General features: G+C 36.2%; 1 long non-coding RNA gene across 2 annotated transcripts; it reads left to right on the top strand.

The window, feature by feature from the left end:
• Positions 1-1,691: 1,691 nt before the first annotated feature.
• On the top strand, positions 1,692-21,871 carry LOC129057594 (uncharacterized). Of its 2 annotated transcripts, none has more exons than XR_008522232.1 (4): positions 1,692-2,328; positions 11,253-11,316; positions 11,825-11,906; positions 21,161-21,871. It is a non-coding gene; the product is annotated as an uncharacterized LOC129057594 (long non-coding RNA). The 2 variants fall into 2 exon arrangements; XR_008522233.1 differs by lacking the exon at positions 21,161-21,871 and adding an exon at positions 14,475-14,694 and having other exon boundaries at positions 1,692-1,863.
• The last annotated feature ends 946 nt before the right edge of the window (positions 21,872-22,817 follow it).

The following is a 22,817-nucleotide window of genomic DNA, read 5'->3' as shown; positions in this document are numbered from 1 at the left end:
TAGATTATCTGGGTAGGCCCTAAACTCAATGAGTAATGTCTTTACAAAAGACATACTAAAAGAGGAGTAGATGAGGGCGGCAGAGATTGGAGTGTTGCAGCCAAAAGCCAAGGAGCACTGACAGTTTTCAAAGCTGAAAAACGCAAGGAACAGAATCTCCATGGAGCCTCTGGAGGGAGCCCAGTCCTGGCTACACCTTCAAACTCTGGTCTTCAGAGCTGTAAGAGAATAAATTTCTGTTGTTTTAAACCACAACTTTAATGGTAATTTGTTACAGCGGCCCTTGGAAATTAAATACAGAATGTAATCTTGCTCTGTTAGTTTGTTTGTTTCTGTCTACTCTTGCTCGTGGGCACTTTGTACTCTTGGATTGTGAGGCCTTCCTTGAGAATTGTGGATCCTGACTTGAAGATATGTTCATTTTCAAAGAGCATATATGTAACTGTTCCAGAGGCCTGAGGAGTATCACTAGCCTGGACCAATCTTTTTATGTTAATTTTTTATGGCCCAAGGCACCCTGATGGATCCAAATAATACAAATGTGAATCCCAGACTGTGGGTAGGCCGGGCAGTTGATTTTGAATTTGCTTGGGAGTATTTCTTTTCTTTCCTGGCCATCCATCCTGCATCAGTTAATTTTGTTTTAATCCACTCTTTCACTTTGGTAGAGCTGCTCTCCAGTTTTCAAGGGCCGTAGGCTACATCTTCAGCTCCCACATTGCTCTAACACCCACTTTCATCAATGAGAAGACTGGAACCTTTCCACCTCCACCCCAGATCTGTCCAGTTTGCTTCAGTTTGAGAGCTAAGCACCCTAGTTGTGGCTATAATTTTTTTGTCTCCTCTTTGCTTTTAATCTCTGGTAGTCTTTTTTGTGAGAGCATTCATAATTTTTAAAGGACTTAAAAATACTAAATCCAGTATTTCTAACTAAATTGTACCATAAAGTGGAACAGCTAGGACATATATTTGCCTTAAGTTTAAAACAGAGATCCAAAAGTTGCACATTCTAAATAAATACTATTTTATTAAATAAGTTTGTAAGAAAGACTCAAAATTCCGGTTTCCTCGCTGTGATTTTATACTATGGTTATGCAAGGTGTCAGAACTGAGGAAAAATGGCCGCAGAGTTTATGGAATTTCTGTATACTAACTTCCCCATCTGTGTGTGAATCTTCAGTTACTTAAAAGTAAAGCATTAAAAAAGTAAATAAAAATAAAATTTGCTAAACCACAAGAGTTTCTTTCTTTCTCATGTAAGAGAAAAGCTAGGTCCTGATGAAGGTAGCTTAGGTTTACATATCTATCTAGAATGTAAGCTGTTTTTCAGCTTTCTTCTATATAATGTCTATACTATATGCCATGGTCTCAAGCGAGGCAAGGAGATTAGGGTTTGGAGGCAGGGAACCTAAGGCTGATTCTGCCTGACTCGATATCAGAGGCTACTCCCTTTTCAACCCCTCCTTTTTCTGCATGGCAGTTGCTGCTGGCAGTTGTAACCCCTCCTTTTGCTGCGTTGCAGTTGTTGCATGGCAGTTGGAAAATGGAAGTACCTCTGATTGGTCACCTCCTGCAACCAATCAGATTGGTCGTGGGCCTCCTCTTCAACCAATCAGACTAGTCACAGGTCACTAGAGTGAACCAATGGGAAACCTCTTGAGGGTATATAAACCCTAGAAAATTCTGTCACCAGGGTCCTTGAACAGCTGCTCTGCTAGCTGTCACCCTATGGAATGCACATTGATCTTCAATAAATCTTTGCTTTCATTGCTTCATTCTTTCATTGCTTTGCTGTGCATTCTGTCCAATTCTTTGTTCAAAAAGCCAAGAACCTGGACAATTTGCAGTCAAGACCCTCCACCAGTAACACAATTTTCAAATTGGACTTAAGTTAACATTTTCATTTTTCCAGAGCAGATTGGAGGTAGAGAAGAAAGAAGGCATTTCCTTCTTTTCAAAGATACATCCTCAAAGTTGCATATATTATTCCTTCTCGCTTTATATGTCAGGTGTTAGGTATATGGCTACACTTCCTGGAAGCTTCCTGAGAATTGCAGCATTTAAGCAGCCAGCATTCTAAAATTAGGGTTCTAGTTCTATGGAGGAAGGGAGACTATTGGAGCTCCTCTAAGTTTCTGCCATGAACATTTTCAGGTTATGTTGTCTACATGTTATCTAATACCAAAACCTCTGTTAGTATCTTCTTTATTATATAGAAAATAGGGAATTCCATTAGGCCATAAATACACGCTTGTTTTAAAATAAAAATTAAAGTTCTATTACATAAAGATTCTGAAAGAATATCTACAAAATGAAGTTATGCATTTGGTAAGCTATTCAGAGGCATTAAACTGCCATTACGGATTTTTCTAAATTACATACATATGTAATTATAAATAATTTATAAGGACAAGATTTTAGAGTTACAATGCTTGCCAGTGAAATTAAGGAAGAGGTAAACTTCATGGTAGAGATGAGAGCTCCCCTGAACTTTTCATCTCTCTGCTTGACATGCACAAGTTTATGACAAAGTATAGTTGATGACTCAGAAAATCTTTTCACAGATGTGCAGAAGCTGACAAATTCTCCACTTTGCTGGTAAAAAGTTACATATCCATCTTGGCCTTTTTCTGGGCTGGCACAATTTGCATCTCCATTATCAGAACCGTATTCAAGCTTACAACAGCTGATAGTGTCACTAATGTCATTGTACCCTATCACGACAGTCTTCCACTCTCTGTCTCTTCCTGCCCCACATATTGCCCAATATATTAACATTGCTTATGTTCCTGTTTTATTAGAAAAGACACTTAACTCTTCATTCATTTCTCAGTCTTTCACTCTTTCTCTCATATACACGCACACACATAATTAATACTTGCTCGTCATTCAACCTTATAGTGAAATTCTGGTAGTGAAATCCGTATTTTCTTATAATTCTTATAATGAAATTCTCATTTCTCAAGAAAGGAGAACTTACAGACAGGTTAAAATGAAGTACATTTTATCTGTCAACACTATGCTTTCCTATTTGATGGATGATTATTTATACACAATTCTGTTTACCAAACAATGGTCTGTTGAGGTATTTAATAAATTGACATAAGATTTGCTTTTCTTTGAGACAAATTTCTATTAAGGTAACATATTCAATTTTCACTGCAGTTGCTGTGGACTAATATCTATTTGGAGTGCACAGCATTCTAAATGTTAAAACACACACCTAGCTAGCATTATACTTTTTTCAGGCAATGTCATATTAAGGAACTTGGAAAACCTTATAGGAAAGTTGTTATATATTATCTTGACTGTTATTACAGTAAATATATTTATCTTTTTCTGACCAGGAATGATAATATTATAAACTCAAAAATGTTCTCCAATTCTTGAGAAACTCAGGCTGAACTAGAAAATTCCCGGGTAAAGAATATTTTTAAAGAATATAGAAAAGGCATACAGAATATGCGTTCCAGAAAACAAACCTGGCTCCCTTTAAAAACAAACAAACAAACAAACAAAAAAAACACTTTAGATCGGGCGCGGTGGCTCACACCTGTAATCCCAGCACTTAGGGAGGCTGAGGCAGGTGGATCACCTGAGGTCAAGAGTTAAAGACCAGCCTAGCCAACATGGTGAAATTCCGCCTCGAGCTTGCAGTGAGCCGAGATTGCGTGCCACTACACTCCAGCCTGGGCAACAGAGCGAGACTCTGTCTCAAAAAAAAGAAACAAAGAAAGAAAGAAACCCTGCCTCTACTAAAAATACAAAAATTAGCTGGGTGCGGTGGCGGGCACCTGTAACCCCAGCTACTCGGGAAGCTGAGGCAGGAGAATCACTTTAACCTGGGAGGTGGAGGTTGCAGTGAGCCAAGATCGCGCCACAGCACTCCAGCCTGGGTGACAGGGCAGGGCTCTGTCTCAAAAAAAAAAAAAAAAAAAAAAAAATACACCGTTTGTTTCCAATAAATGTGTTCTTGCTTATAAATAATTTGTACTGTTTCTACTGCATTTTATCAAACATCTGAGCACCAGCCAACTGTAAGGTCTTTCAGAACTCTGATTGCATTGTTTCTATGAGCTTTAATATTTCCATGACTCCAGAGTTTGGCACAACATCAAACCACTCAACAGGTCATTGTCATTTGTAATGCCAGATAAACCATGCTTTATTTTATTTATGCTAATAGTTTTGCTTTATTTATGCAGTTGAGAAGTAAATTATTTTGGGCCCCGTTTACATAAATAAAAAGTATAATTTAATGAGATATAGCAAGTATTAATATACTGTTAATAAAAAATATTGGTATCTGAGTTGGGAAGATTGAAAATAATATTCATTCATTAAATTCCCATTTTGTATATCCTTTATGATTTTACCATAAAGTGTAATGGGGAAAATCTCAGAAATGGAAAGTTGTATTAAAGAGTGTCTTAATATGTTATTTAAACTTCATTAAAGAGTGTCTTAATATGTTATTTAAACTTGTACAATTTTGTTTAGGAGACAGAAAAATGTGGAAGAAAATATGATATATTTATAAGTTAAAAATGTATGAAAAGATTTTTATATTTTGAAATTTCAGAGGGGTTACTTTTAATTTAGTATTTATGAATTCTGACTTTTTAAAAACTTGTGGATAATTCAAATATTAATAAGACAAGAATCCTTTGTGAAAGAAGAGATGAAGATTGTACACAAATTAACATACCATCATATAGAAAGCAGTTGGAGCTGTATTAGAGGTGCAGATAAAGTTTTGTGGTTGCTGAAATGTTCAAGCATTATTTTTCAAAACAGAGGTGACTCCATGGAAGATGGGGCATTGGGATGGAGCTTGAGGGATGAACAAAAACTGACATGGTTGTGTAGTTTGGAATAAAACTTGTGAAATGCATTTTTAAATAAAATATAAAATCAGCTAGTATATAATTACCAGAGAGCTTTGAAAAAGTATTTGATAAAGAGCTTCGTATGTATGCTTCAGGAAATTACAATGATCAAAATCCTAAAGACTTCAAAGTACTACATTGTGCACATAGCATTGTTCTTCAGAAAAAAAAAAAACAAAAAAAGTTTGTTTTAAAAAGAAAGAAACCTTTCTCCAAGGGACTTTAGCAATCCATTCTATCATTCACTATGGTAACAGAAAGAAAACAATAGTTGACATCAAAATTTGGCATCCTGGAAGCAGTGAAGAGGTAGTAGGTGTATTTTCTTTCTCTGTTGGAGTGGGTCTGTTCTAAGAGCTAATTCAGTTATTGTTTTCTTTCAAATGAATTTGTTAGATATGTTTTAAAAAAACTTGGAGTATGATGGTCTAACGTTTAGCAATTTTTCCAGAGAAATTCATTAGTTATGGAGCCATTGCTTAATGTAGCTCTGCCTTAAACATGATTTAAATTCAAATAAGCATTCTCCTATCATCTCAAACATGGCTACATGTTTTCTGGCTGGTGTGTGGGAAGGAGTAGCATGCACAAATCTCTCCATTAGCTGATTTAAACATGTTTTGCAACTGACAATATTCTATTGAAAAGAATGCTGTATTAAATATACTCTACACATTTGATGTATTAAAGTGACTATGCATAAACCATTAAACCTTTAGAGTAGAAAACAAATGCATTCTCAGGACTGACCATTGTTTAATAGTCTACCTATGTGATTAAAGTACTATTATATTTGATTAATTAAACCTGACTCAAATGATGTGATGCATGAAATATTTTCCCTATGAGTAGTATAAATTATTTTTAGATTGCCAGAAATTGTACATATATTTCTATTACCTGTACAAATTAGAATTGGAAATCATTACATTTTCTTCTAGGTATATTCCAGGTACAATGTTTCCAAATCTATAAAAATATAGGTTCAAACTTTTATTTGAAAAATAGCTAGCTCTTTTATAAAATATTTTTGGGCTAGTTTCTTAAGAAAAACAATTTATAATTTTAGTAGTGCTTTAGATTTCACAGTATAATTCACATGTGTTGCTATAGTTAAAATATTAAAAACCTGAATATTTTAGTGAAGTTAGTATACGTTTTATACCTTAGGAAATATATAATGAAGTATAAATGGAAATGATATATGTAATGTTCTCAAATATGTATTTTTATGTAAATCATATATACATGTGTGTATATATATATATGCAAGGAAGAATGATAAAACGATTGTGACAAAATGTTAAAAAATTGTGAATCTGCATAAAGTATATGAGAATTATTTTTGCTATTCACATTATTTCTATAAGTTTGAAATTACTTTAGAATCAAATTAACTAGAAAGTACTAATATCAATAAGACACATGTGACTTAGCCTTTCATTTAGAAGTAAGCCAAATGACTAAAAGATCAGAAAAGTGTTGTATTTAAGGTTATGAAGGGCATCAGTGATAGAGTCAGGAATGGAACTTAGATATTCTGATTTAGAGTTAGGGCTCTTCCATCTCCCTAAGTTACATCTACCCAACAACTGTGAAAGTAACGTAGGGAAGGCATTATTTTTCCCACTTACAGATAGGAAATACAGGCTGAATTGGTTCAATCACTCCCTTAGGTTTTATTATTAGTGGTAAAGCAAAAATTCTCACCCAGGATTTTGATTCCAAATACAGTATCCTTTCCATTATGTAATGAATCAGCATATGCATATATGAGATGCATGCTGCTGCTTAAAATCAGCATAAAATATGCAGTTAAAGATAGTTTTCAAATATCTGCTGTTTTTATTCTTCAGAATTCATTGATTTGTACAGACAGAACACAATACATTACCATAACATTCCTTGAGGCTAACCAGTAAGAGAATTAAGGTCAGATTATTTGTGTTTTGTGTTATATTCTACTCACATTAGGAAGTAATGTTGTTCACGGTATGAATAAAAATTCACTGCGTATTTGATGTTAAAGGAAAGTAACAAAAATTAAAAAGTGAAGCCACTGGTTTCAAATTCCAATTTTTAATTTGAATTCATTCTATTCCAATATTTAGTTTGTTTTGACTTCTGTGACTCAGAGATTACTCAAAGAACTGGAACAAGAACTTTGTATTATGTAAAGGATTTTCTCATTGCTCTGAGTTTAAAGAGAACAGTCTGTTGTTTTCGTTTTATTTTAGAAGAGTAGTCATCTTTCTAGAATCAAATTCTATTAGATAGACCTAATTTGAATTTCTCTATTTAGCATGACTTTCCCGGTCATTGTATTTTCAAAACCTACTCTTCACTCTACATTTTAGCCACATTGATCCAAATAAAACCTATTTATGATCTCTGAAGACATTTTAAATTTCCTATATCTAGCATATTAATAGATGCTCAACAAATTTTTTATGAAATTGAGAGGTGACAGCGTGCTGGCAGTCCTCACAGCCCTCGCTGGCTCTCGGCGCCTCCTCTGCCTGGGCTCCCACTTTGGCGGCACTTGAGGAGCCCTTCAGCCCACCGCTGCACTGTGGGAGCCCCTTTCTGGGCTGGCCAAGGCTGGAGAGCCCACTCCCTCAGCTTGCAGGGAGGTGTGGAGGGAGAGGCGTGAGCGGGAACCAGAGCTGCGTGCGGTGCTTGCGGGCCAGCTGGAGTCCCGGGTGGGCGTGGGCTTGGCAGGTCCCGCACTCGGAGCAGCCGGCCAGCCCTGCTGGCCCCAGGCAATGAGGGACTTAGCACACGGGCCAGCGGCTGCGGAGGGTGTACTGGGTCCCCCAGCAGTGCCAGCCCACTGGCGCTGCACTCGATTTCTCGCCGAGCCTTAGCTGCCTTTCTGCAGGGCAGGGCTGGGGACCTGCAGCCTGCCATGCCTGAGCCTCCCACCCACTCCATGGGCTCCTGTGCGGCCGGAGCCTCCCCTACGAGCACCACCCCCTGCTCCACTGCGCCCAGTCCCATCGACCACCCAAGTGCTGAGGAGTGCGAGTGCATGGCGCGGGACTGGCAGGCAGCTCCACCTGCAGCCCTGGTGCAGGATCCGCTAGGTGAAGCCAGCTGGGCTCCTCAGTCTGGTAGGGACGTGGAGTCTTTATGTCTAGCTCAGGGATTGTAAATACACCAATTGGCACTCTGTATCTAGCTCAAGGTTTGTAAACACACCAATCAGCACCCTGTGTTTAGCTCAAGGTTTGTGAGTGCACCAATCGACACTCTGTATCTAGCTGCTCTGGTGGGGCCTTGGAGCACCCTGTGTCTACCTCAAGGTTTGTGAGTGCACCAATCAACACTCTGTATCTAGCTGCTCTGGTGGGACCTTGGAGAACCTTTATGCCTAGCTCAGGGATTGTAAACACACCAATTAGCACCCTGTGTTTAGCTCACGGTTTGCGAGTGCACCAATTGACACTCTGTATCTAGCTGCTCTGGTGGAGCCTTGGAGAACCTTTATGTCTAGCTCAGGGATTGTAAATATACCAATTGGCACTCTGTATCTAGCTCAAGGTTTGTAAACACACCAATGAGCACCCTGTGTTTAGCTCAAGGTTTGTGAATGCACCAATCAACACTCTGTATCTAGCTGCTCTGATGGGGCCTTGGAGAACCTGTGTGTCCAAACCCTGTATCTAACTAATCTGATGGGGACATGGAGAACCTTTGTGTCTAGCTCAGGGATTGTAAACGCACCAATCAGCACCCTGTCAAAACAGGCCACTCAGCTCTACCAATCAGCAGGATGTGGGTGGGGCTAGATAAGAGAATAAAAGCAGGCTGCCGGAGCCAACATTGGCAACCCGCTGGGGTCCCCTTCCACAGTGTGGAAGCTTTGTTGTTTCGCTCTTTGCAATAAATCTTGCTACTGCTCACTCTTTGGGTCCACGCTGCTTTTATGAGCTGTAACACTCACCACGAAGATCTGCAGCTTCACTCCTGAACCCAGCAAGACCACGAGCCCACCGGGAGGAACGAACAACTCCAGATGTGCTGCCTTAAGAGCTGTAACACTCACCGCGAAGGTCTGCAGCTTCACTCCTGAGCCAGCGAGACTAGGAACCCACCAGAAGGAAGAAACTCCAAACACATACGAACATCAGAAGGAACAAACTCCAGAGGCGCCACCTTAAGAGCTGTAACACTCACCGCGAGGGTCCGCGGCTTCATTCTTGAAGTCAGTGAGACCAAGAACCCACCAATTCCGGACACAAAATTACAAACATCATAAGTATGCATTATTTTGTGTATATATGTATACACACATGAACATCCATGTGCATACACAGGAATACATATATGAATGAGCACATTGGAAAATTCAGTGTAAGGTAGCAGTTCTACTAGAAGTTCACTGAAATAATCGACATTTTAAAGGGAAAATTTTACATCAGCACTGGTAACTAATCAGAAATATAGGGAAATCTGTTGAAGGTAGTTTCAGTCAATTAATTTATCTAAGGCTAGCGGACACAAGCTAATGAAAGATAGCCTTTCAGAAAGTTGACAAAATTCACTCAAAATCACACGATTGCCCTGTAATTTGGAGTGGTGAAAATAGATATTTTTACCAATGTCCATCATTTCAAAAATGTTTTAAAAGATTGAATGAGATGATTGTACTAGTAAGGAGTGAATAAGAACTCATAAAGAAAAAAAATACCAAATTAAAATAGACTAAACAAAATGAAACTATTTCTTTAAAATAAGGAAGTCCAGTAGTAAGAAGTTCATGGCTTGGCATGAGGAATCAGTGGTGTCAGCAAAGATTAGGCTCAGTTATTTTTGCTCTGCCACATATACATGAGCAAGATCGCCTGCTGGCCCATGATGGTGTCTAGAGCCTCAGTCATCCCACTTACACTGGGACCAGTAAAAGGAAGAAACTTAGAAAAGGACAAGGTGGCCCTTCTATCTAGGTCAATTCCTTTTAACGAATTGTTCTGAAAGTATATCCAACATTTTCTCACAAATTCCATTGGCCAGTAATTGGCAACATCTCAGCCATTAGCCACATCCAGCTTTAAAGACAGTCTAAAAAATTGATGTCTTTTATTCACGTATTTTACCCTGCTGAAATGCATTGTTGCAAAAAAAAAAAAAAAAAAAAGACACAGAACCAAACTGCTTTCTTTTTTTGTTGTTTTAGACAGATCTATGAATGAGACTAATTTGCCTAATACTTATTCCTATTGACTTTTAGGAAGTTTTTATTATTAGCAGAATTTAGAAAAATAAACCTATAAACTAAATTTCTAATACTCTCTAAAACCAGGGTTCTGTACATGATTTAGACTTGCAGTAAGATTCATTAAAGTCTATAAGACTTTATCTTTAGTTTAGGATTAAACTGCATAGGAAGAGACACAGGATTGAGGCCTCTATCTTACTGCTAAAAGCTAATCTGAGATGCAGAGGATTCTACAGCCTGAAAAACTGGGAAAAACATTGCAAGACTCAGATACTTTAAACATGATTACTTCTATGCATATCTCAATTTAAGAAAAGACCAATGCAGTATTATACAACACTCAAATTTTAGCATAATTTTGAGGAAGGGTCTTAGCTCATAAATTTGGCCTCCTAATGTGAAAACTAAATTTCTGAAGCAGGGCACGCTAAGCCTCATACCTGGGAACTTGGAGAGATTTGAGAACTTGAGAGAGACTTAACTTTTATTCTCAGTTTTGTCAAATAGTAATATTTGGACCAATGGCCTGAATGATGAAAAACTCTTTAGAAAGTGTTCATAGGCTGAAAAATTATTCATCATGCTGGAATGCGCCTACCTCAGAATTATTTGCACTGGCTGTTTCCTGTACTTTGGGGACTGTTTCCCCTGAAAAAAAACAGTTTGCATGGGTCATTCCCTCATATCCTTCAAATCTGTACTCAATTATCACCTTTGTAACATGTACCTGAGCATCGTATGTAAAACTGTGATTCCCACCCCAGCCAGGTTTTCCCCATTCTGTTTTGTTCCCTAAGCACTTAGCATCTCCAAACATATGATATAATGTAATTGTTTAATATATTTTTTCTTTTTCCCTTTGCTAAGATTAAACCTCTATCAGAGCAGGGAAATGTATGTTTTTTGTTTTTCATTCATGTACCACCACTTGAAGGCACCTTGTAGGTATTTAGTAAATATCTGTTGAATGAACAAAGAATGAATGAAGAGTCTGGCCAATATTAAATATTGAAGAGCAAGAAAGAATAAAATAAGTTTACATTTTAAGAAAAGATGGTATGTGTATATATCTCCAGTAAATAGATTTCATCATATGCCTAGAAATGGTAGTGTTTTATTTTATTTTATGCTTCTATTTGCAGGGATATGAACTTCCAATTATATCATTGGACTTGACTACTCCATTTCTTTCCACATTTAAAAATCGTTAGTTTAATTTACTTAGGTTACAAAAGGAAATGCAGTGATTATTTATCAAAGTAGTCTGAACATAAAAGTAGCAAAGTTGCTAAGAGAAAAGAAAGATGTAATTTGAATTGACAGTAATTAAAATGAAATGACTTCTCAGCCTAGAGAAGAACATTTTGAATACGATGATCAACAGACAACATTATTCTGACAATTCCAGTGTTGCTGCTTAAATAAATGTACACGTTACACTGAAGTACAAGGAGTTAGACTGATTTGAGTAATTCTAAACACTAGTTCAATATACAAAATAGAAGGAGCAGCTTTCAATATCCCTCTAAAAGACCATGCAATGCTTATTACCCAATTTCACTGCATTCCAGGCCACCATTTCACCTGCAAAGGGGAGTTTAAGATTATGCCAGAGCAAAGGGCTGTGATCACTGCTTCGATTTCATTTGATGGGTTTAATAGACAGGAAATCTGCCATGGAGATGACAACTGCAATATACCTTTTATCCTGAAGAATCAGGGAGAAGCTATTTTGAGAACTTGACACAATATTTAACATGGGATTTCTGAATGAAGACAGTTTATGGATGAATAAGGTAATTAAGCATTTAGACTGATGGGAAAAATAGGAGTTGCCAAATCCATTCAATTTTTTTTTTTTTGGAATAAACAATTTGTATTTTATTGCTAAATTATTCAAAATCTAATGGAAACGTAACCCCCATGGTATTGTAAACAGTAACATCGCAAACCATGACTGCCGGGGGACCATTTAATGGTGCTTTATTGAGAATATCATGACTTCCATGTTTCTGCACAGTGGGTAATTTATTCTCATTTTGGACTACAGACAGAAAGTATTTATTACTAACAAAGAAGATATAAAATTTCCCCCTCCCTCACTGCACTGAGGTTGCTGCCACCACAGAAATTGTCTTTTTCTACCTTCTTGTCTGAGTACCTGAGAATAAATCAACATGTGTCTTTGAAAATGTATATTTAATACTAAATAGTACTTAACACTAGAAAGTATTTCATACCGATGGTATTCTTCTGATGACTAAATAGCATATTTCCTAATCTCTACACAAAACGAAAATCTATAATTTAACTTTTTGGTCAAAAAGATGAATTTTGAAACATTTTAAATTTTGAAATTTTATAAAACATTTAAAAGTAGATGGGTGTCTAAATATCAATTAAGCCATGTAGCCCTTGGTAGTTTCTTATTCATAGTAATGATTTCATAGGTAAGAGTGCCTGTTTTTATCACTAATTAATATCAAACATTAAAAACTATGTAATTCCCACACTTGAGGATACTTTAATATATTGTGATTATTAATTTAGATGAACTTTATGAAAAACATTTCGATTAAAATGTCTCTCAAGAGAGAATACAGAGGATTTCTCTTCTGAACATATGACATTTTTTTCTTCCAAATTACTTACATAAAATTCAAAAGCTTCTTTTTAATGCAAAGACAGAATTGAATGACTACTTTTGGTATTTGTTTGGCTGTGTGTGCTTTGCTTCCAGAAAAATAATTGAACTCTTTTTTCTTTTTTTTTTGGTCTAAAGAATCAGCATTGAATCTTGCTTACCCATTTGTACATTCATTTAGTAAGCAAATAAACTACATTAATAGAGTGAGACTTATAACAGCAGAATTTTTTGGAAGATCTTGATAGTACTATTTGCCTACTGACTCAATGATTTTGGCCACTATGACAGTCAACTTCACTCTTTCAATAGCCACAGTTGATATAATTTGCCATATATGTTTCAAAATGTTTAATTGGAGGTCTGGATCCTGAATAATGTTTTATACTAAATACTTGTTTTTTTTTAAGTGACTTAGAAAACAGTTTGGTACTATTAAGGAAGCCATAACTGAATTATATTAAAGCTGGAAGCACAACACTATCAAACACTGAAACACACAAAATGATTTTTTGTGTTATACCAAGGTATTAGTGATGAAAAGATCATAGTTCTCAAACACAGATTTATTTCCTTCCTTCCTTCCTTCCTCCCTTCCTCTCTTTTTTCTTTCTCGTTCTTTCTTCTTCCTTCCTTCCTCCGTCCCTCCCTCCCTCTTTCTTTCTTTCCTTTCCTTTTTCCTTTTCTCCTTTTCTTTCTTTCTCTTTCTTCCCCCTTCCTCCCTTTCTTTCCTTCCTTCCCTCCTCCCTCCCTTCATGCCTTCCTTTGTTCCTTCCCTCCCTCTTTCAGTCTGTCACCCATGCTGGACTGCAGTGGTGCAATCTCGGCTCAAGTGATCCCCATGCCTCAGCCTCCCGAGTAGCTGGGATTACAGGTATGCACCACCATGCCCAGCTAATTTTTTGTATTTGTAGTAGACATGGGGCTTTGCCATGTTGGCCAGGCTTGTCTCAAACTCCTGACCTCAAGTGATCAACCCGCCTTGGCCTCCCAGAGTGCTGGGATTTGGGGCATGAGCCAACATGCCAGGCCAGCATTATTTTTCTTTTCCCTATCTCAGTTTGATTTTTTTGTTATTGTAAATATGAAACATTTATTTAGTATTTTCCTGACAAAGTAATACAAGCTCATTTGGAAATTTTTGAAAATGCATCACAGTTTATAATGAAGATACAAAAATCACCAATAAGTTCACCAATCAGTTAAAAAAGTTAACTTGTTAGTGCATTTTTCTATAAATATTTAGATCATATTGTAGGCACTATTATGTATATTACTTTTTTGTTAAATACTATATCAGATTCACTTCCATTACATAAAGAATGTATCAAGACATATTTTCCAAATAGCTGTGTAATATCCTATCATGCACGTTACCATGTTTCATTTAAGTGTTTGATTTTTAAGACTCTTCTTTATATCACAAGCATTGCTTTTGTTTAAAATTTAATGGTTCCATATCTTATCATCATTGCCTCTATTACTGTAATAAATAGGTATAGATTTATCTAGAATAATACTCACAGAATGATCAAAGTATAGAAAGTTGATTTTAAGAGAAAAGTTAATGAACTTTCCAAGAAAAGACTGAGTATTGTAATACAAAATTTAAGTACTGAGTATAAAATAGATTTTATTCTAAAGTTGACTGTCCCTTTCTTGAACATCAAAGCTTGATGAAAGATATTACTTGAAATAAATCCTGACTTATTTTGATTAGGCAAAGGAGTTACTGAATGTCTGGACTTGAGTAAATTAAGACCCTGAGACTTTTTCGCTATTGAAGCTACCTTGAAACAATAAACACTAAATACCTAGTTGGTTTGCCAAGAGCATAAAATGTTGCTTTTCGTATTTGATTTTCTTTCCCAAATCTATAATATAATCCAGAATTTGTATACATTTTTTTTCTTGATAACTAAACATGTAGACAATGGGAATATAAGAGTTTCCAAATCCATTCAAGCATTTTATGACCTTTTTCTACCTTCTTTGTTCTCCTGGGAAAAAATCAACACATACATTTTAAAAACATATTTGATAACTGAAACTAGTTAACCTAAACCCTAAGTAGAAGGCCTACCTACCATGTCCAAATTAAGACTAAAATTATTAACAGTTTTTTTTCTTTACATCCATGAGAATTTGCTTCAATTATTTCTTTTCATGCCAGTTTCCTTTTCAAACCATTCCTTAGACTTTCATTATATGTTTTCTAGTTACAAAATCTAGAAAAGATATGTATAGAGATTGGTGTATCCAGGAACAGAAAACCAAACACTGCATGTTCTCATAGGTGGGAGTTGAACCAATGAGAACACACAGACACAGGGAGGGAAACATCACACACCGAGGCCTGTTGGGGGATGAGGGTCTAGAGGAGGGATAGCATTAGGAGAAATACCTAATGTAGATGACTAGTAGATATGTGCAGCAAACCACCACGGCACATGTATACCTATGTAACAAACCTGCACGTTCTGCACATGTATCCCAGAACTTTATATATATATATATAGTGTGTGTGTGTGTGTGTGTGTGTGTGTGTGTGTGTGTATAGAAATTGGTATATCATGATGCTTGCTTAAATACTCCAGTTTTTTACTCTATTTGGTCAGCATAGATCTCATAAGATTTTTCCTTTGATAAAGTCTTGTATTATAGAAGTTGTGAGCACATAATCTTTTCTTCCCATAGCTTGCTCACATTGGTGGATGTGGTAGTTCTTCAATCTAGTTGCCACATTTCCTGCAGATACTAGGCACACTAATTATGTCTCATAAATACAGGTTAAGCTAATCAAGTACTGTCTTGCTATGTCTCTGTCTCTGTGAACACATTACATTGCTTCTTTGTACCCTTGCCAGCAAAAAAAGAGAAATAATATCTATAACCTTCTCCCCTCAAGAGTATTGTAGTTGTTAATAAGTATGCAGAACTTACAGAGAAAGCTACAGTGCTTAGAGCTCTGTGGAAAAAACACTTGTATATAAATGTAATATGTCATTTTTATAACATCTCCTAGCAGCCTAATGAAATGAACACAGGCACTCCACCAACACATTTCTTACTTGGGCTACATCCAACTCACCAAACACAATTAGGAAGTGAAATTCTTCTTGTTACTGTAAACCGTAACAGCCCAAAACTCCGTTTAATGTAGGCTCATTTTGGATTCTGACCAGTGAGATATTGAAAGTACTAGAAGATCTTCATTATAATATGAATCTATATGGATGATTTTTATCACAAGTTTCCAATGTGTTGTTTATGGCTTCAAACAGAAAATGATTTGTGTTTCTGTTTTGGTTTTAGTTTTAGCTATTGCTATTTCTATAACAAATTAAAACTTACTTTTTGAAGTATTTAACCCATATCTTATCAATGATTGGATCTAAGTTTCATACATTTTCTCTTTCTCTTCTAAAAATGTTACCCCCTTTACAATCTTATTTCTCTCCTTTCAATTTCAAACTTGTGAAACAGTAGTTGTCAGCTTTTACTTTTATTCCCTTTCCTCCTACTCTTAGTTTAAAAAGTGATATACCCTTGTTTTGCCCTCTTGAATTTACTGATTCAGTTTTTCTGGAATAATATTTAATTATTCCAATAACATTAGATATAAGTCCAGAATTTTAAAATTTTACTTTGTTTTTCTAGCCTCACTCTCCTTATGTCTTAGATGCATTTTATAGTATTGATTTGATATGCTTCTGATACTTTATCTTTCAATTCATTTAATCCTTTCCAATTAGTTCTTATTGTCTATCTTTACCTGTCCTATTTTCTGTTAAATACTGGCATTGTGATAACATCTTCACATTCTACTACTCTGTCTAAATTAGGGCTAAAATTATTTATAGGCCATGTCTCTACATCCTTGAGAATTTGCCTTAAACATTCCTTTTATAATGGCAGTCCTCTGTTCAAAACTTTTTCTGAACTTCATTATATCTTCTTATTTACAAATTCCAGCTGAGTACATGGTTTACAGCAGCCACTCAAGAAACGTTTGTTGGCTAGTCTGAATGCAGTGGTGTTTAAAATTAACTGAACACACACACACACACACACACACGCACACACACGTGTTAAATAGATTAATACTTGTTTGATTCTGAAGCATTTACTATTTCCATTTCTATGTATTACTTGTTCCATTTAGTATCCAAAATTTTATACCAATATCGTGATATGCTAGAGGACTACATTCTAAATCTCTTTTATGGATGGCACTTAAAAGTATTTTTCTTTTCTCCAATTAAGTTGGAGCCTGGTTCAGGGGTGTGATAACTGGCTACAGAGACTACTGAATCAACTGCTACTCCAAATGTGTCCAAGCAAGGCACCACTGCATCTGCTCCTGGCTCTCTGCTGTCCTCCAGTGGTTACATGTTATATTCCCCCACCCAGAATGTTATAAATAAGAGAATAGAGCCCACATGAAGATCTGAAATGTTCTGTCCCCACTGTCTCCACAAACTGGATTAGCATTGGATAAGCTAAGTGGTAAGAAGAACCAATGCGGCCTATCATTAAAAGGCAAGATCCAGATCAATGTACCCTTGGAACCTCATTACTGTTCCTTTCATTGCTATTCAAGGCAAGCTGCCTAGAGATCACAATCTACATATCATCCCCTGGTCTTTCAGCAGATATGCCACTCTGTGCGTTTCAAGACTTCAATCAGCCTAACCAAATTATATGTTGTGAAAAAGGTATTATTTCACTGAAATTACCAATGGCTTAGTACATTAATATTTCCCCTAAAAAGGGAGAGTGGGTAAACCTGTAGTGTTGAGGATGGCAGAAGTAGGAAAGAAAACTCATGGAGTCAGTACTTTCTTGGGATTCAGCAAAATTGTCTCAAAATCCCTTAAACTGTTACACTTATAAAATTCTGGCCCATTAGGGGACATGGCCTTAATTAAAAGGTTTAAATTTTAACCTACGCACAGTCATGGAAATATTAAGAGCCTCCCACCTCCTAGATCTCCGTTTGTTCTAGCACACATATACGCCATGTAAAAAAAAAAATATATTAAATTCTGAAGTTTCCCTTCCAAATGAAAAATGACAATTCTTAATCCTCTATAATTCAGTTATTGCACAACTAACTTTAATTGACTTTATTTGGTTTGTAAACTGTGAATTTTATGCAAAGAGATGGAATTAGTGGAATGATTACTATAACACATTTACTTATAAACATTTAAGCAACTATACATTTCCTTAAATCTGTGGTCATGAGGAGCTTGACCTAGTGACAGATGGTAACGTTCTTGAGTTACTAGACTTTTTACTATTGAGTTGTAAGAGTTCTTTACATGTTCTGGATATAATGCTTTATACATTTTACATATATATAATAGTTTTCCCATTCTATTGCAGACTTCTTGTCTTAATATGACCTTCATAGGAGAAAAAATTTTAATTTTGATAATAATCATTTTATCGAAGTTTCTTTTATGTTTTGTTCTTAGGTGCTCTAAGAAATCTTTGCCTATACAAGGCTGCAAATATTTCCTTCTAGAAAATTTTTAATGTTTTACAGGTACTATATGATCCATTTCAAATTAATTATGGAATGTGGCATGAGGTAAGGGTCAATATTGAAATCTTGTGCTTCCTGTACATGGAACATGGATCTCCTCCATTTTATTTCTTCTGTTTTTTAACCTGGATGCATTTTATTTTACTTACTTAGTTTTACCCTACAAATTTAAATCTGCAGCACACTGTGCACTAGAACTGGTGATAGTTGATATCCTGACTTGTTCATCACCTCGGACGAACGTATTAGTTATTTCCAAATTAAGCATGATGCCAGATATATGTTTTTATGGATGCCCTTTTTTAGTTTAAGGAAGTTTGCTTCTCATTTTGATTTCCTTCTCTTCTTATTTTTGAGTTTTATGGATGGCATTTTTTGAGTTTGAGGAAGTTTCCTTCTCTTACTATTTTGATTTCCTTCTTTCCTTTTTTTGTTGTTAGTAGTAGATGTTGAATTTTCTCCCTGAGAGGACTCCCGAGTAACTCTCTTCCATAGATATTTCCACATCAGATCCTGGTTCCTTGGAAATTTAACCCAAGCGATCTAGTTTCTTTCATTGCCCCATAAGACATTATATACTTTAAGAAACTTTAGAAAGAAGTAAATATTACACTAGACAGGAACAGAAAATGTGAAGCTTGCACTTTCTGTCCATCAAAGCCCATGATAAGATGAAAGAAATTAGAGATATGGGACTCTGTGTCAGAAATGCCTCTTTCCAAACTGTGTTCTTAGAGTAGGAAAGCTTATTGAATAGGTTTAGAGAGAAAGCTGAAATCAAGGATAGTTTATCCTTGTCCACCATTTGGCCACCTGGGAAGAGATTGCCATGCACACTGTCATGTGCCAATACAGAGATGACAGAGAAAGAGCAGAGAAAGAATAAATTAACCCAGGAAGGCATTCCTAAGCTGTACTGTAGCCATATACCCTTACAGGAACCCACAGATTCCTACATTTTCTAGGAGAGAGTATAAAAAAGTAGCTGAACATCTAGTAGTTATCACTGTGAGAGCAAAGGATCTTCAATATTAAGGGCTACTGAGAAGCTTCATTTATCCTGCAGTCATGATTCAGAAGTTCCTTGGGCCTCAGTGAGAATAAGTCATCAAGGGAAAGCTATAGGATTGTGGCTAGGCCAAGAGGACAGAACTCATTAATGCACACTAGTAGGATGCTTATGGATATGAACAGACTATCCTCATCTTAGGGTATACCAGCCTCCACACAGCCAGTGGAGAGCCACCCAAGGACCAGCATGAGACAAAGAGAACCACTAACCCCAATCTCATGGTGACATCCATGCCATCTTATTCCAAGATGCCATCTTAAAAAGGAAAAGGGTGGGTAAAACAGCCTTAACAGGACTTGGACATTTAAACTGTCAATATATTTTCATAATAGGTATTGTTGGAAATCAAAAGAAACTTAAAAATGAAAGGATAAGATATAATTAGAGAAAAAGTTAAAATTTGATTAATTACTATCTGTCAATGAGGTATAGAAGTGAAGCAGATATATTCTGTCTCCATATTGAAGAGGTAACTTAAATTCTTAACTCTACAATACTGCTAGTAAGCGGTAAAGATTCAAACCGGGCCCGATTCTATGACTTATTCACCAAAATACTTGTTCTATTGAGATCAGTTTAAGGCATAATTGAATGTCAGTAAAATATTACTGGTTATTATGGAGTTTCAGATAAACCAGAAATTAAGTCTCATAATCACTGATATACTAACTACATATATTGAAAGCATGTTACAACTCCAGAAATATATGCATACATATGCACATATATACATATGTGTGTGGGGATGCGTTTATATATATGGAGTTTCTAGGCCTAACAAATTGGTAATTGAAGGTAGTTTTGGTTTCAGCAACCAGGCCATGTCTCATGGAATGGAGAGATTAAATCATAGGGGAAACTGTCATAAATTATCAGTAAGGGGCTATATAAAATTTGATGTCTCCTGGAGAAAACTTGTGTTGGCTAAAATTTAATCTCTTCTTTTAATGTCCTCAAATGGTCTCAACAGATTCCTTTCTGAGGGAAATATAGCCATAGGTAACCATGTTAGGAAATAGTGATCTGGGTTAAGTGTCTAATTTACCATTCTGGGAAACCTTCCCACAGCTGCAAATTTCTTACCTGAAAATTTAACATAGGCACTGCATTGGTCTGTTCTCTTGCTGCTAATAAAGACATACCCACAACTAGGTAATTTATAAAGGAAAGAGGTCTAATTGACTCACAGTCCCACATGGCAGGGATGGCCTCACAATTATGGTGGAAGAGCAAGGGATCTCTTACAAGAGAGCTTGTGCAGGGGAACTTTAATTTATAACGCATCAGATCATGTGAGACTTATTCACTACCACGAGAACAGTATGGGGAAACTGCCCCCATAATTCACTTATCTCTACCTGGCCCTGCTCTTGACATGTGGGGATTCTTAACACTTCAAGGTGAGATTTGGCTGGGGACACAGCCAAACCATACTAGGTACTCTCTAATAGGTGGTTGGAAATAGCTGGTAAAAATAATCCCAAATCTGCTTTGCAAAAGTAACAGAAACTTTAAGCAATATTTTAAGTATGGATATTGGTGTCTGTGTGTGTGTGTGTGTGTGTGTGTGTGTGTGTGTGTGTGTGTGTGTAAAAGTTTATATTGGAAAAGAGCAAACTACCTTGGAGAAAAGTTGATTTTGGAACATAAGAATCTCTTCATCACAAAGAGCAAATTCTAAATATATATCACGTGTAATATTCAGGAAAAGTACTATGGGAATATTTTAGCTCTCTAGAAGGAAATACTGATCCAGATGTCTTTATTAATTGCACTTTAGGGCAACTTTGGTTCTTTTCAGAAGGTGCATGATCTGGATAGTTAAAGTTGCTGACTTTGGGAGGTAATCTACATGGAAAAGGTGATGAAAATATCAGAAACAGTCTGTATCCTACTATGTGGCTAACATATGAGGAAGTCTCAACATGCAAACTTTGGCAGGAAGATAAAATCTTAGGCCATGGACAAGACCATGTCCCTTTGTGGAGACAATTCCCACAGCAAAATATTTTTCATTAAGTGAAGGAAACAGATACTAGTGAACTAAGATTTGACATACGACTAATAATAAATACCAATTATTTTTTTCAAGCATATCTCATCACTGAAATATACAACTGTATTTCAATGTATTATCCTAATTTTTTCTTGATTTCCCTAGGGGAATCAAGAAAAGGATTATCTATTTAAAGAGACGGGGATACCAAGCCTGTTATTACCACAATGTGGAAGAATCAACAAAATAACTGTTTTCAAATTTCCAGTTATTAATTTTGTCATCGTGTATACAAACCTATTTACCAAACATGCTTCATTCTACATTTCTTTCTTGACAGGTTTTACAATCTTTGTTTTTCTGTTTTCAAACAAAAAATGTAAAATGCCATTTCTATCTTTATCACTAAAGCTTCCCATCAACACATTTATCTCTTCTCACCCACATATCTGATTGTATTTAGAATGTAAAATAAAACAGGTGTTAAAATGAAAAGGCTTTCATAAAATAAAAATTTGCTGTAGAAGAGAAAAAAAACATAAGAAACTCAGATTTCCACTGAATTTCCAAGGGCCTATGGGGGCCTAGTAGTGAAAGAGTGATATTTTAAAAGTGAGTAAGTATGAATGTTCTCATAGGTTTTATGTAAAGATGATATACTTGTATTAATGAACGTTCTGTAACAGGGATATTCTTTTGGTTAGTGGTCCTTTTGAAGATGTCAAGATGAGATTGTGTGTCATCCAGATCACATGACATATATCATTCCTCTCAGTCCTTGAATTATAATAGTTATAAGGCAAAAACAACCCTTGACCTTTTGGGTTCCCTGATATGTTTACAAAATAATTTGGGTTTTCTTTTTTTTTTTTAATTTATTATTATTATACTTTAGGTTTTAGGGTACATATGCGCAATGTGCAGGTTAGTTACATATGTATACATGTGCCATGCTGGTGCACTGCACCCACTAACTCGTCATCTAGCATTAGGTATATCTCCCAATGCCATCCCTCCCCCCTCCCCCCACCCCACAACAGTCCCCAGAGTGTGATGATCCCCTTCCTGTGTCCATGTGTTCTCATTGTGCAATTCCCACCTATGAGTGAGAATATGCGGTGTTTGGTTTTTTGTTCTTGCAATAGCTTACTGAGAATCATGATTTCCAGTTTTATCCATGTCCCTACAAAGGACATGAACTCATCATTTTTTATGGCTGCATAGTATTCCATGGTGTATATGTGCCACATTTTCTTAATCCAGTCTATCATTGTTGGACATTTGGGTTGGTTCCAAGTCTGCTATTGTGAATAGTGCTGCAATAAACATATGTGTTCATGTGTCCTTACAGCAGCATGATTTATAATCCTTTGGGTATATACCCAGTAATGGGATGGCTGGGTCAAATGGTATTTCTACTTCTAGATCCCTGAGGAATCAC

The sequence above is a fragment of the Pongo abelii genome, chromosome 12, assembly GCF_028885655.2.
Source record: "Pongo abelii isolate AG06213 chromosome 12, NHGRI_mPonAbe1-v2.0_pri, whole genome shotgun sequence".
Taxonomy (NCBI): domain Eukaryota; kingdom Metazoa; phylum Chordata; class Mammalia; order Primates; family Hominidae; genus Pongo; species Pongo abelii.
Note: the sequence above shows the minus strand (reverse complement) of the source record. Positions and strands in the feature narration are given on the sequence as shown.